The sequence below is a fragment of the Phragmites australis genome, chromosome 23 (genome assembly GCF_958298935.1).
Source record: "Phragmites australis chromosome 23, lpPhrAust1.1, whole genome shotgun sequence".
NCBI classification, from domain to species: domain Eukaryota; kingdom Viridiplantae; phylum Streptophyta; class Magnoliopsida; order Poales; family Poaceae; genus Phragmites; species Phragmites australis.
This window is the reverse complement of record NC_084943.1, coordinates 14,814,203-14,826,573: the sequence shown is the minus strand read 5'-3', so window position 1 is coordinate 14,826,573 and position 12,371 is coordinate 14,814,203.

The following is a 12,371-nucleotide window of genomic DNA, read 5'->3' as shown; positions in this document are numbered from 1 at the left end:
AGGATCCTTTGGATGCCGATCACTAGCTCCGGATGATTGAGCAGAAGCTTGCTCCCCTCAAATGCGAGGATCACGAAAAGACGCTCTTTGCCGCCCATCAGCTTCAGGGCCCGGCGGGCGCGTCATGGTCCAACTTCTTGGCCATGCACCTCGCCAACCACGAGTGTCTTAGGCAAAGTTTTGTAAGGCCTTCCGCTCTTTCCACATCTCGAGCCGCCTCATGGAGATCAAGAGGTGGGAGTTCGAGGACCTCAAGCATGGAGACCGAACCGTGATGGAGTACGTGCAAGTGTTCTATCACATTGCGCAGTACTCTCCCAAGGAGGTCAGCGTTGATGAGCGGAAGCAATACTGCTTCGTCAATGGCCTCAACTCGAAGATGTAGGACTGGTTGTTCGCACATGAGTTCACCGACTTCTACAAGTTGGTGAGCACGTCTCTCACGGTGGAGTTCAAGCTTAAGAACCACCTGGAGGAGAAGAAGCGCAAGAGGGGTTCCTCGCCTTCCGTGGGCGGGAGCTCGCAGCACGCCCACACGGAGAGTCTACCTCCAGCATCTCGCGTGCCGGCAGCAGGTGCTCCGCATCCGATGTGGCTCGTGCAGCGGCCAACTTTCTCCGCTCCACAAGGACAGCCACCACAACCGGTCGGTTTGCAGAGTAGTGTGATCGGTGGCCCCGGTGGCCCTTGTTACAACTGCGGCTTTGTCGGCCACTACACGCGGGATTGCCCATATCCGAGGCCAGGAGCCATGGTGACCGCTCCAAGGCCACCACCGGCTCAGTCTGGGCCACAGTCCTCCTAGGCGACCCACATTCCCAAGAGTGGCCGAGCACGCCACACCACCGCCGAGGACATTCAAGAGGGTGACACCATCCTAATGTGTACATTGCATATGCATTCTAACTCTATCGTCGCACCTGCAATTGTTCTTTTCAATTCTAGAGCTTCTCATTCCTTCATAGCGGCAAGTTATGTTTGGCGTCATGGGTTGATAGTTAGCACCACCCCTACACCCTATCTTATAGATGCACATGAAGCCAAGGTCCTTATTAAGCAATGTGTGTCCAATGCCTCAGTAATCATATTAGGGATGAGCTGGCTCACCAAGAATGAGGCAGTCTTAGATTGTGCTCAGCGGACAGTTACTCTAAATGGTCCATCCGGCACCCGTATTCAATGAAGCTTGAGGTGAAAAATCTTGTCTCTTCGCTTTGAAGGCTGTCCACACCGTAGACATGATGAGTATTCCTGTAGTGTGGGAATTCCCGGATGTCTTTCCGGATGAATTGCTAAGAATGCCACCCGACCGAGCAGTTGAGTTTTCAATTGATCTCATGCCTGGAGCGGCTCCAATTTCCAAGTAATCTTACAAGATGTCGTCAGTTGAGCTAGTTGAGCTGAAGAAGCAGCTTCAGGAATAGCTATCCAAGGGATTCATTCGTCTGAGCTCCTCACCCTGGGGATGTTCGGCACTCTTTGTGAAGAAGAATGATGGTACCTTGCGGATGTGTGTTGATTACCATCCGTTGAATAAGGTCACTATCAAGAACAAATATCCTCTCCCTAGGATTGATATTCTATTTGATCAATTGATTGGAGCCCGGGTTTTCTCGAAGATTCTTGAGACTGGGCTATCATCAGATCAAAGTTCGACCAGAGGATATTTCGAAGGTGGCTTTCTCGACTCGCTATGGCCTGTATGAATTCATCGTCAAGTCCTTTGGATTGATGAATGCACTGGCATTCTTTATGTACTTGATGAACACGGTGTTCATGGAGAAATTGGATAAGTTTGTCATGGTTTTCATCAATGACATTCTTATATACTCCAAGACTGATGCAGAACATGTTGAGCACCTCTGTGTGGTCCTTGGCCGACTCAGAGATCATCAACTTTATGCCAAGTTCAGCAAGTGTGAGTTCTGGCTCAGGGAGTTAGCTTTTCTGGGTCATGTTCTGTCAGAAAACGGTGTTGCAGTCAACCCGAGCAAGGTGCAGGATGTGCTCAATTGGGTGTAGCCCAGAAATGTCACTGACATCCAAAGTTTTGTCGGACTTGCAGGCTATTACCACCGGTTCATCGAGAACTTCTCCAAAATTGCCAAGCCAATGACTGAATTGTTAAAGCAAGGGAAACAGTTCAAGTGGTCAAGTGAGTGTGAGTCCTCCTTTCAAACCTTGAAGAAGTTGCTCATGTTGAAGCGCCACGAGGAGAATTATCCGACACATGACTTAGAGCTGGCTGCAGTCGTGCACGCTCTGAAGATCTGGCGTCATTATTTGATGGGGAACTTGTGCCGTATCTATACGGATCACAAGAGTTTGAAATACATCTTCACTCAAGTAGATTTGAATATGAGGCAGCGAAGATGGCTCGAGTTGATCAAAGATTATGAACTGAAGGTTCATTTGTTGGGTAACGGGTAGGCTACGCTAGCACAAAATAAATTTTCTCTACCGCATTCAACCAGGAAACCATGCGAGTAGGGGATCATGAATCGTTACCACTTGACGAGCAGTGCAACGGAAGAAGAGTTGGAGCAGACCAATCCAACGTCGTGCGCGTCAAGTAGTCGATCGTCAACCTCGTCCCGAGCACATCCCGAGCACCTTCCGAGTATTCGTGAGTACGTCCCGAGTACTCCCGAGCAGATCAGCACCGCAATAGTAGCAGCGCCTCTACGGTATCCACACGTACAAGGATGGAATCGCCGTGCGCCGGTGTGCTAGCACCGCGCGCCCGGCTAGGGTTTCGAAGGGAGTTCGGGAATAGGAGGCGGCCAGGGTTTTGGTGGCAAGATCTGTTTTTCTGGAAAAACTCAATGCTCCGAGTAAGTCTTAGGTTCATCATTGTCCAACAATAATATGTCGCGCTGCCCCGTGGTTAGGAACATAAACCGCTCGGGTGCACGACTGAACCTTTCCGACCGACGTGGGGCTGGTGTCTCGACAACAGGTTCTGCAACATCTTGCATACCGAGTTGTGGTTCAATAGGAGCTGAAACACTTTCAAGTGGTTCCCGAATTTCTTCGAGTTGCACCGTGCTCCCACTAACTCTCTTCACGAGAAACTCTTTCTCAAGAAAGACACCATTTCGGGCGACAAACACTTTGCCTTCTTCCCGGTTATAGAAATAATATCCTTTGGTTTCCCTAGGATACCCCACAAGGAAGCATTTATCAGATTTGGGAGTGAGCTTATCAGACGACAAACATTTTACATAAGCCTCACAACCCCATATCTTAAGGAAAGACAATCCGGGAAGCTTCCCGGTCCATATCTCATATGGTGTCCTCTCTACAGCCTTAGATGGAACCCTGTTTAACGTGAAAGCAGCAGTTTCTAGAGCGTATCCCCAGAAGGACAATGGAAGATCAGATTGGCTCATCATCGACCGGACCATATCTAACAAAGTTCGGTTCCTCCGCTCGGACACCCCATTCCATTGTGGCGTACCCGGTGGAGTCAATTGTGGAACGATTCCACATTGCCTTAGATGATCACCAAATTCATGGCTCAAATATTCACCTCCACGATCTGATCACAGAAATTTAATTGTCTTGCCTATATGATTTTGTACTTCATTCTGGAACTCCTTGAACTTTTCAAAGGATTCAGACTTGTGCCTCATTAGGTAGATGTAACCATATCTACTAAAGTCATCGGTGAAAGTAATGAAATACTGAAAACCACCTCTAGCTGTAGAACTCATCGGTCCACATACATCTGTATGTACTAGGGCCAATAATTCATTTGTCCTCTCACTTCGACCAGTGAAAGGCGTCTTAGTCATTGTCACGGCCCAGAATTTCTAAAACGTGTAGTTAAGTGCTAATGGGTGTCCTTAGCATCATTTGTTTGGTTTTGAGCAATTTTAGGCATTTCAATTTTCAATTAAACAAATTGTAAAAATCAATATTAGTTGATGCGTTGTCAAGCAACTCACCATATTGCTATACAACATAGGGCTGGAAACAATTTTAGAAATTAATAGATGTCAGGAGGAGAATATAAATGAATTTTCCCAAATTTTTGGGAATTGTTTTAAAGGCATAAAAATCAAAACAAGTTAGAAAAGCTTACCTATTTGGAGAATTTTCATTTGAATTTGGTGCAAGCTTTTTGGGTCAAACAAGGTAAAATGGATTGTTCATGATTTATAGAAGCCAACAAAATTTATTCCACAATTTTTAGACCACAGTAAGACCTCCACCTTGATAACCAAAGTAGTGAAGATATTTTTGCCTGGCGGTCACTGTTCGTCGGCCCCACCTGTCATCCCCTTCGCTCAGACAGCCTCTGCTCCCCCTTCTCCCGCTCTCACAGAGCAAGGCGGTGCCGCAATCCTTGACTTCGGTGGCCATCTCCACGTCGCCGGCCAAAAGATCGGCCCAGGCCTTATCTCCTCCTTCGCCTCTGCTTTATATCTCTCTCTCCCTCGCTTGCTCTTCCTGTCGCCCAGCACACCACAGCGCCGAGCTGCATTGCGCCGCGCCGCTGGCCAAGTCCGACGCGCCACCGGCAAGCTCCCTCGAGCCCGAGCCCAGTGGAGCCGCAGGGAAGAGCGTCCCGAGCTCCTCCGCCGTTTCCCCTCCTTCCCCGGTCGTTTCCCGCAAGGATTGGAGCCATCCACGCCTTCTTCCCCAACGGTGGCAGTCGAACTCCGCCGCCCTTCGTCGAACCACCATGCCCTCGCTTCTCCGGCCCAACCTGCTGCACGGTGAGTTTCCCCGTGTTCCTGTACACCTTATGCGGGCGCTGTTTTCCTCCCGCCCTGTCACCGGCGCGTGTGTCCACGATGACCGAGCCGCCGCCGCCTCCCCGCGCGTGCCGCCAGCCGTGCCGTCGTCGAGCTCGTCGGCTGGCAAACGCGCCGTTAGGTCCACGTGCTTGCGTAGAACGCGGAGGGTGCTCGGTTAGGATTATTGCACCGCCGTTCGCCGACGGCGAGGCAAAGCCGTGCCGCCGCCGTGAAGTCCCGCTATCCGCCGCCGCTGACCATCCTCCGGCCGTCGCCAGCGACCGCGTAGGCCTCAAATGGATCTGCGCGCTCGTGCTGGTGCCGCAGCTGTCCCTCCCGGCCGCCTGACCTGCGCCGCTCGCCGCCGGCGGGCACGAACCGAGCCCCGGCCGGCCGCGCTGCGCAGTGTCCTGGGCGCGAGTCGATTTTGACTCAGGTCAAAATACGCCGGCCCCACTGTCAGTCGCAGCGGCTAGCCGAACCCGAGTGGAAAAAGGTTTAGGGTATTTAAGTATTCAAAAAAAATCGAAAATTGCGAAATGAATATTTATTTAGTTGATAAATCGGCTGAAAACTTGAAAAGTGCAGAGGAAATTGTGTAGAGCTCCAAATTTCCTAAAACCAATTTTGTTGGTTTTGTTGTATCATGATCTGTTCATTAAAAATACCAGTGGTCATGAAATGTGTGCTGTGAATTATTGAATTAATAAAATATGTCCAAGCTTTGATAATTTATAATTAAAGTTTGGTATTTCCAAAATTGATGAATCTAATTTTGTTGGCCTTGTATCATCATACTCTGCACATGAAAAATACTAGGTGTTGTGAAATGTATAATTAAATTTGTTCAATTAATGAAATGTGTTTAATCTTCAATAATTCATAAACAATTTTTGATGAGTCCAAAATTTGTAAGTCCAGCTTTGTTAATCTTGTTAAATTATGCCATGTTCAGTAAAAGTGCTAGGGTTTATGAAATGCTTACTGAGGATTGGTGAGTTGTCAAAATGGTTTCAATCTTTCAACATTTCATGTTTTGTTGGTCTATAAATAGAGTTGTGTAAATTATATTAGTGGGTTCCCTATTTCCTTAAAAGGGTCACCCTCATGTTAAGTATAGTTAGTTTTCTTTTTAGATTTAAACTGAGAGTTAAGCTTAATCAATTTAGGAAGTTGTTAAATGCTGAATAATAATTCAGATTAGGAAATTCTTAAGGCTTTTAACTCATGGCATAAGTGCATTGCATCTCCACTGTTGTCTTATAGTGAAGCATCTTTCGTTGCATGTCATTCATATTCATTACATTGCATGCGTGATTCTTTTAGGGAACTTCGACCTGGCGAGCGAGGCGAACGAGGCTGTCCCCGGAGGTTCCCGCAGTGGTGATCGTGACTCGGGTAGCTGTGAGCAGCAGCTAGGGCAGCAAGGCAAGCATCTATCATATTGCACCGTGTCTACTTGAAAATCTAATATGTTATCTACGCTTATGTATACATTGCATGTGTTGGGTACCGAGTTGGGTAGAACCTATGCCTATGCATTCTCCCATTTCGGTCACGTGTCATGTGTTATTCCTTGGAGCCTAGTGGTGTCGTCGAGGTCTAATGATAGTTCGCTATGCTTAGTGGTACTTAGGCTTTCCGGTAGAAGTCGACGACGGCGTCCACCGTTGTCGCGAGCCTAGGGCTTATTACTTGTTCACACTTGTGGTTGTGTTGAGGATGAGTCGGTTTGGTGAGTGGTGAGTTGAGACGAGGTGTGGGCGGTGTTAGGGGTGTCATCTGCTCACGAGGAGTCCTCAGGCAGTTCGGGGAGGGGACCCGGACACCGTAGACCGCTTGTACCGGTTAAGCACCGATCATCGGTGTAGTCGGCTTTAGCACTTACCTTACTCACCACATGCTGATATAATGGTAGGCGAGCCGATTACCTTCGCAGACGTGGTCATGTGGGCCTCGTCATAGCCGGTGTGAGTCCGGTTTGAGTCCGGGCTTTTAGCGGTATTAGTTTGCTCGGGGAGTAGTTCTAATACCGTCGTGCCGAGCTATGGTTGATCCACATGGTTGGGCCTGGTTGGGAAAGGTTGTCACGGGTACCCCCTTGTGTGCATCTTAGCGGGTGGCACAAGCCGTATGGTCCCTGTGTCGTGTGGGTCCAGGAGTATCCCCCTGCAGGGTGTATAATCAGTTCGAACTGCCGCGCTCTCGGTTATGAGCATCGCTATCGCTTATCTCCACCGAGCGACCATATTTTGGTCGTAGAGTTGCGATATGGGTTGTGGCATGGTTGGATTGGGGTGGTTTGGTCGGTATGTGGTCGGTGGTTTGGTGGTAATGGTTTACTTTTATACACTTGTTGTTTACATATCTGTTGTGGTCAGTTGGTTGGCAGAGTTTGAGTCGGTGGTTGGTTAAGTCAGTTGCTTACACCTAGAGTCTAGGTTGCTTACCGCTTAATGAACTTAAACATGTCTTAATCCTTGCTACAGCTTTAAATGCATGATCCTTGGAGTCGAGAATATACATACTCATACTGTGTAAGACTTGCTAGTACCTTCGTACTAAGGGGTGCTGCCCTTAAGTTGTTTTCAGGTTCACAGGTCGGCGAGGAAGAGGCAGTTTTCGGCTACTTTTTGCCTGCCGATCCGGGTGGCGGGCAGGAGTAGCACATTCTACTCCGAACTCCGACGCTTTTGGTATGGAGCCTAAGGGCATACGGCTCCATACTCTTTTGTTGTATAGGTTTTTCTTCCGCTGCTTAGTTGTTGCTGTTCTTCTTTTGTTGTAAATTGTGGAAGCAGTTGCATGTTTAATAATTGTAATCCAGTTTAATTACTTGCTCTCTATTAAACTGTGTTGTGATATTTGAGTTGGAAGGCATGTGTTCCGATCCTGGGCACAAAACACGTGCCGGGACTACCGGAATGGTATTCTGGTTAATCGTCGAGGTTGTGATTATGAATAATGATCCTCCTGATGATTAATTAGAATACTATTTGGACGGTTCCTCACAGTCATCTTGCCAAGTAAACAAGACTCGCATGTATCAAAGGATTCGAAATCAAATGAATGTAGAAGACCATCTTTATGGAGCTTTTGCATACGCTTCTAATTTATATGACCTAATCGACAATGCCAAACAAAGGTGGGATTCAAATCATTAAGCCGAGGCTTCTTTGTATCAATGTGAAATAGTTATATCCTCAAGATCCAATATATATAATCCATTTACTAATGGACAATTACCATAGAGCATACCATTCAAAAATATCGAACAACACTTGTTCTTTATTATGAATTCATAACCATCTTCTTCCAAACATGAAGAAGAGATAATGTTTTTGCCCAAGGCAGGAATATAATAACAATTATTTAATTCTAAAACTAATCCTGAGGGTAGCGATAAGGAGTAAATGCCAACGGCCAACGCAGCAACTTTTGCACCATTGCCGACGCGAGCATCCAATTCGCCTCTTGCACACTTCCTAGTCCTTTTCAGTCCCTGCAGCGATTTGCAAGTATGAATCATTGATCCGGTATCAAATACCCATGAATCATCAGGACGAGTAGCAAGATTAATTTCAATAACATTTATACCTGAAGAGGAAGTCTTACTTCCCTTCTTCTTTTTGAGTTCTTCCAAGTACAATTTGCAGTTCCTCCGCCAATGACCAGTCTTATGGCAGTGGTGGCAAGTGTCAGAAGCGGCAGGGCTAGCCTTGGGCTTTCCAACAGGTTTAGGCTTAGAACTCGAGATCTCATCCGAAGTTTTAGCCTTGCCCTTGCGCTTTCTCTTCTTGCTATCCTTTTGAACCATCATCACATGACTAGAGCTCTTCTTAATGCTTTCCTCAGCAGTTTTTAGCATCCCATGCAATTCAGCCATGCTTTTCTCCATGCTGTTCATATGAAAGTTCAAAATGAACGGCTCGAAGCTCGCAGGGAGCGACTGGAGAATTACATCCATAGCCAACTCAGGGCTAAGGGGAAAACCAAGTTTTTCCAGGCTCTCAATGTAACAAATCATTTTGATCACATGAGGACTGACTGGACTGCCTTCTGTTAACCTGCACGCAAACAATGATTTTGAGGTGTTGTACCTCTCGGCCCGAGCTTGGTTCTCAAACATGCCTCAGAGTCCCACAGTCATATCATGGGCATCCTTGTTCTCATATTGCTTCTGAAGCTCAGAGGACATACAGGCAAGCATGAGGCAGCTAACATCCAGTGAATCGTTGGTGTGCTTCTCATAAGCCCTCCGATCCGTGGCAGGAGCATTATCAGCTGGTTCATCAGGATAGGGGACCTCTAGAACATATTCATTTTTCTCTTGTTTGAGAACAATTCTCAGATTTCTATACCAATCAATAAAGTTTGTTCTAGAAAGCTTCTCTTTTTCAAGAATCGATCGCAAATTAAAACTGAAAGTGTTACTAGCGGCCGGTGCCATAATCTACAACAGAAAATGCAGGTTCAGCACTATGCCTATGTGAATCTTCTATTAAACAATTTAACAAAAGATACTCCACTATATGTGTTTTCCCTCTAACAACATATAGAGGATCAAGATCCATATTCAACTAAGTTCTAGTGAGCTTTGGCATCACTGCTAGAAACTTAGTGACATAGGTAAGCAACGCCTTGCTAATCACATCCCTATGTGACTCTTGTTTGTTGGGTGGCATCGAATGCCCCGGCGCCCAACACCATGCCCCAAAGCCCAAAACCGTTTTGATAGCTTTATCAAGTAAACCAATACTATGTGTGTGGATGTCCAACATCCACTCTAACTGGTTAAGATAAATGATGGCACCCTGCTTTGGCAGACCTACCACACAATGATCAAAACCTTTGTAGGTGCAGCTATTGGAAGGGCATCAATTACTCTTGATTTTTCTGAGGGAAACTACTCTATCATGAAAATCATATCCACCACATATAAAACATGAAAGAATAGTATGACAGGAACATAAAAATATCACAGGAAATCATATTAACTGTGACATAGTATGGCCCCTTCACATGGTGATCTCCATCGCCATGGTTCCTATCCTCTGGGTCATCATGCTTCAAATCTCAATGATCTTGTTCTAGTCTATTACACCTAATAGCACTAGATAAATTACATGAGAAGAAGCATCACAAGTCGACACGCAGGCCGTTATACAATAACATGACAGCCTTGGGCTGCAATTAACCATGACACGCAGGCCATGAAAAATTACACACACGCATCACATATCACAAGGCCATACCAGTCACAACATTCTCTGCAAAAACGAGTTAAGTGTAGAATCGAATTCTAATGTCGTGATGGGATCATGTTATTACAACAATCTATGCGTGTACGCGACGGCGGTCCTGGGGGTAGAGGGGGGAGCTGCCCACCGCGGGTTTCAGGGCAGCGCCCTGAAAACCTCTCGGAAATACATAGATCGCATCTATGAAATCGCTATGAAAATCTCATCGGATCGATCGTATCGAGCCAATTCCGAGTCATTCATAATGCCTCAATTTCCATTAGATCAATCCCATTGATCATCGCGTGAGGTTTTTCCAGAAACGATGACAGCACACACAACCTCGATCTGCTGTTCTCCCGACCATGTCGCGATGCACGCAGTTAGCCCCGATGGTGATTCCAGCCGGTAGGGGCAAGTCGCACGCAAAACCAGGTGGGAGATCGAGCTAATCTTTTTGGCTATGTGGTTTCATCGACTGGCATCTCATCCGATCTCTAATTCACCAACCGTGCATTGATCAATCCATCATATGAACTGATCAAAAACAATAGATCTAATCTATTTCTATCACATATCTTCTATATGTGACTGATCCAGATCGAAAACTACGCAGGATGGCTCTAATACCACTGTTGGGTAACGGGTAGGCTACGCTAGCACAAAATAAATTTTCTCTACCGCATTCAACCAGGAAGCCATGCGAGTAGGGGATCATGAATCGTTACCACTTGACGAGCAGTGCAGCGGAAGAAGAGTTGGAGCAGACCAATCCAACGTCGTGCGCGTCAAGTAGTCGATCGTCAACCTCGTCCCGAGCACGTCCTGAGCACCTTCCGAGTATTCGCGAGTACGTCCCGAGTACTCCCGAGCAGATCAGCACCGCAATAGTAGTAGTGCCTCTACGGTATCCACACGTACAAGGATGGAATCGCCGTGCGCCGGTGTGCTAGCACCGCGCGCCCGGCTAGGGTTTCGAAGGGAGTTCGGGAATAGGAGGCGGCCAGGGTTTTGGTGGCAAGATCTGTTTTTCTGGAAAAACTCAATGCGCCTTAGCCCCTGCCTATTCTTATATAGAGCACGCTAATGGGCATTTAATCAACATTAAAGCCCATTATGACTCTAAACCCTAATGGTCCTTTAATCAACATTAAAGCCCATTAGCAGATCCAATCCGCAAACTCGATCGCCTCTAGGGCACATCACCAATATCATTATCATCCAGGCAAAGCGAATTTGGTCACCGATGGACTAAGCCGGAAGGCTCATTGTCATTGCCTTAGAGTCGAGCCCGGGAATGCCACACTTTGTGATGATTTTCTCCGGCTTAGGCTCAAAATGGTTCCAGATGACTTCCTTGCCAATTTGGAGATCAAATCCACTCTCCTGGATGATATCAAAGGAGCTCAAAAGGATGATAAGGGCATGGCCCGAATCCAGGACAAGATGAAGATCGGCAAGGCCATATGCTTTTCTGAAGATGATCATGGAGTTCTATGGTTTGGGAACCGTCTCATGGTTCCGAAGGTTGAGGCTTTGAGGAAGAAGATTCTCGATGAGGCTCATGATTCATTGCTCTCTATTCATCCGGGAAGCACAAAAATGTATCAAGACCTCAAGCCGAGATTCTGGTGGAATTGCATGAAGTGAGAGATCGCTCGATATGTAGCTGAGTGTGATGTCTGCCAAAGACTGAGGGCCGAGCATATCAAGCTAGCCGTTACACTTCAGCCGTTGTCCATTCCTTCCTGGAAGTGAGAGGAAATTGGAATGGATTTCATTAACAGCTTGCCTAAGACCTCGAATGGGTACGACTCTATATGGGTGATTGTGGACCGATTAACGAAGTCTACTCATTTCTTGCCTGTCAAGACCACATTTTTGGCCAAGAAATATGCAGAGTTGTACCTCACCAGGATAGTTTTCCTTCATGGTATTCCAAAGAAGATCATTTTTGATTGATGCATACAATTCACTTCTCATTTCTGGAGGAGTTTCCAAGAGGCTATGGAAACCGAGCTTTTTCATAGCACGACATATCATCCTCAGACAGACAGTAAAACTGAGCGGGTTAATCAGATTCTTGAAGATATGCTTCGTGCGTGTGTTCTCACTTATGGGAAGAGGTGGGACATATGCTTGCCATTCGCGGAGTTCTCCTACAACAACAGCTTCTAGGCGAATATCGAGATGTCACCGTTTGAAGCTCTCTATGGCCGAAGATGTCGAACGTCGCTAAATTGATCCAAATCCGGTGAACGGGCTTTTCTAGGTCAGGATTTGGTCAAGGAGGCGGAAGATCATGTTCTAAATATCCGCAAGAGTCTTCCCACGGCTCAATCCCAGCAAAAGAGCTATGCGGATCATCACTGCCGAGACCTCGAGT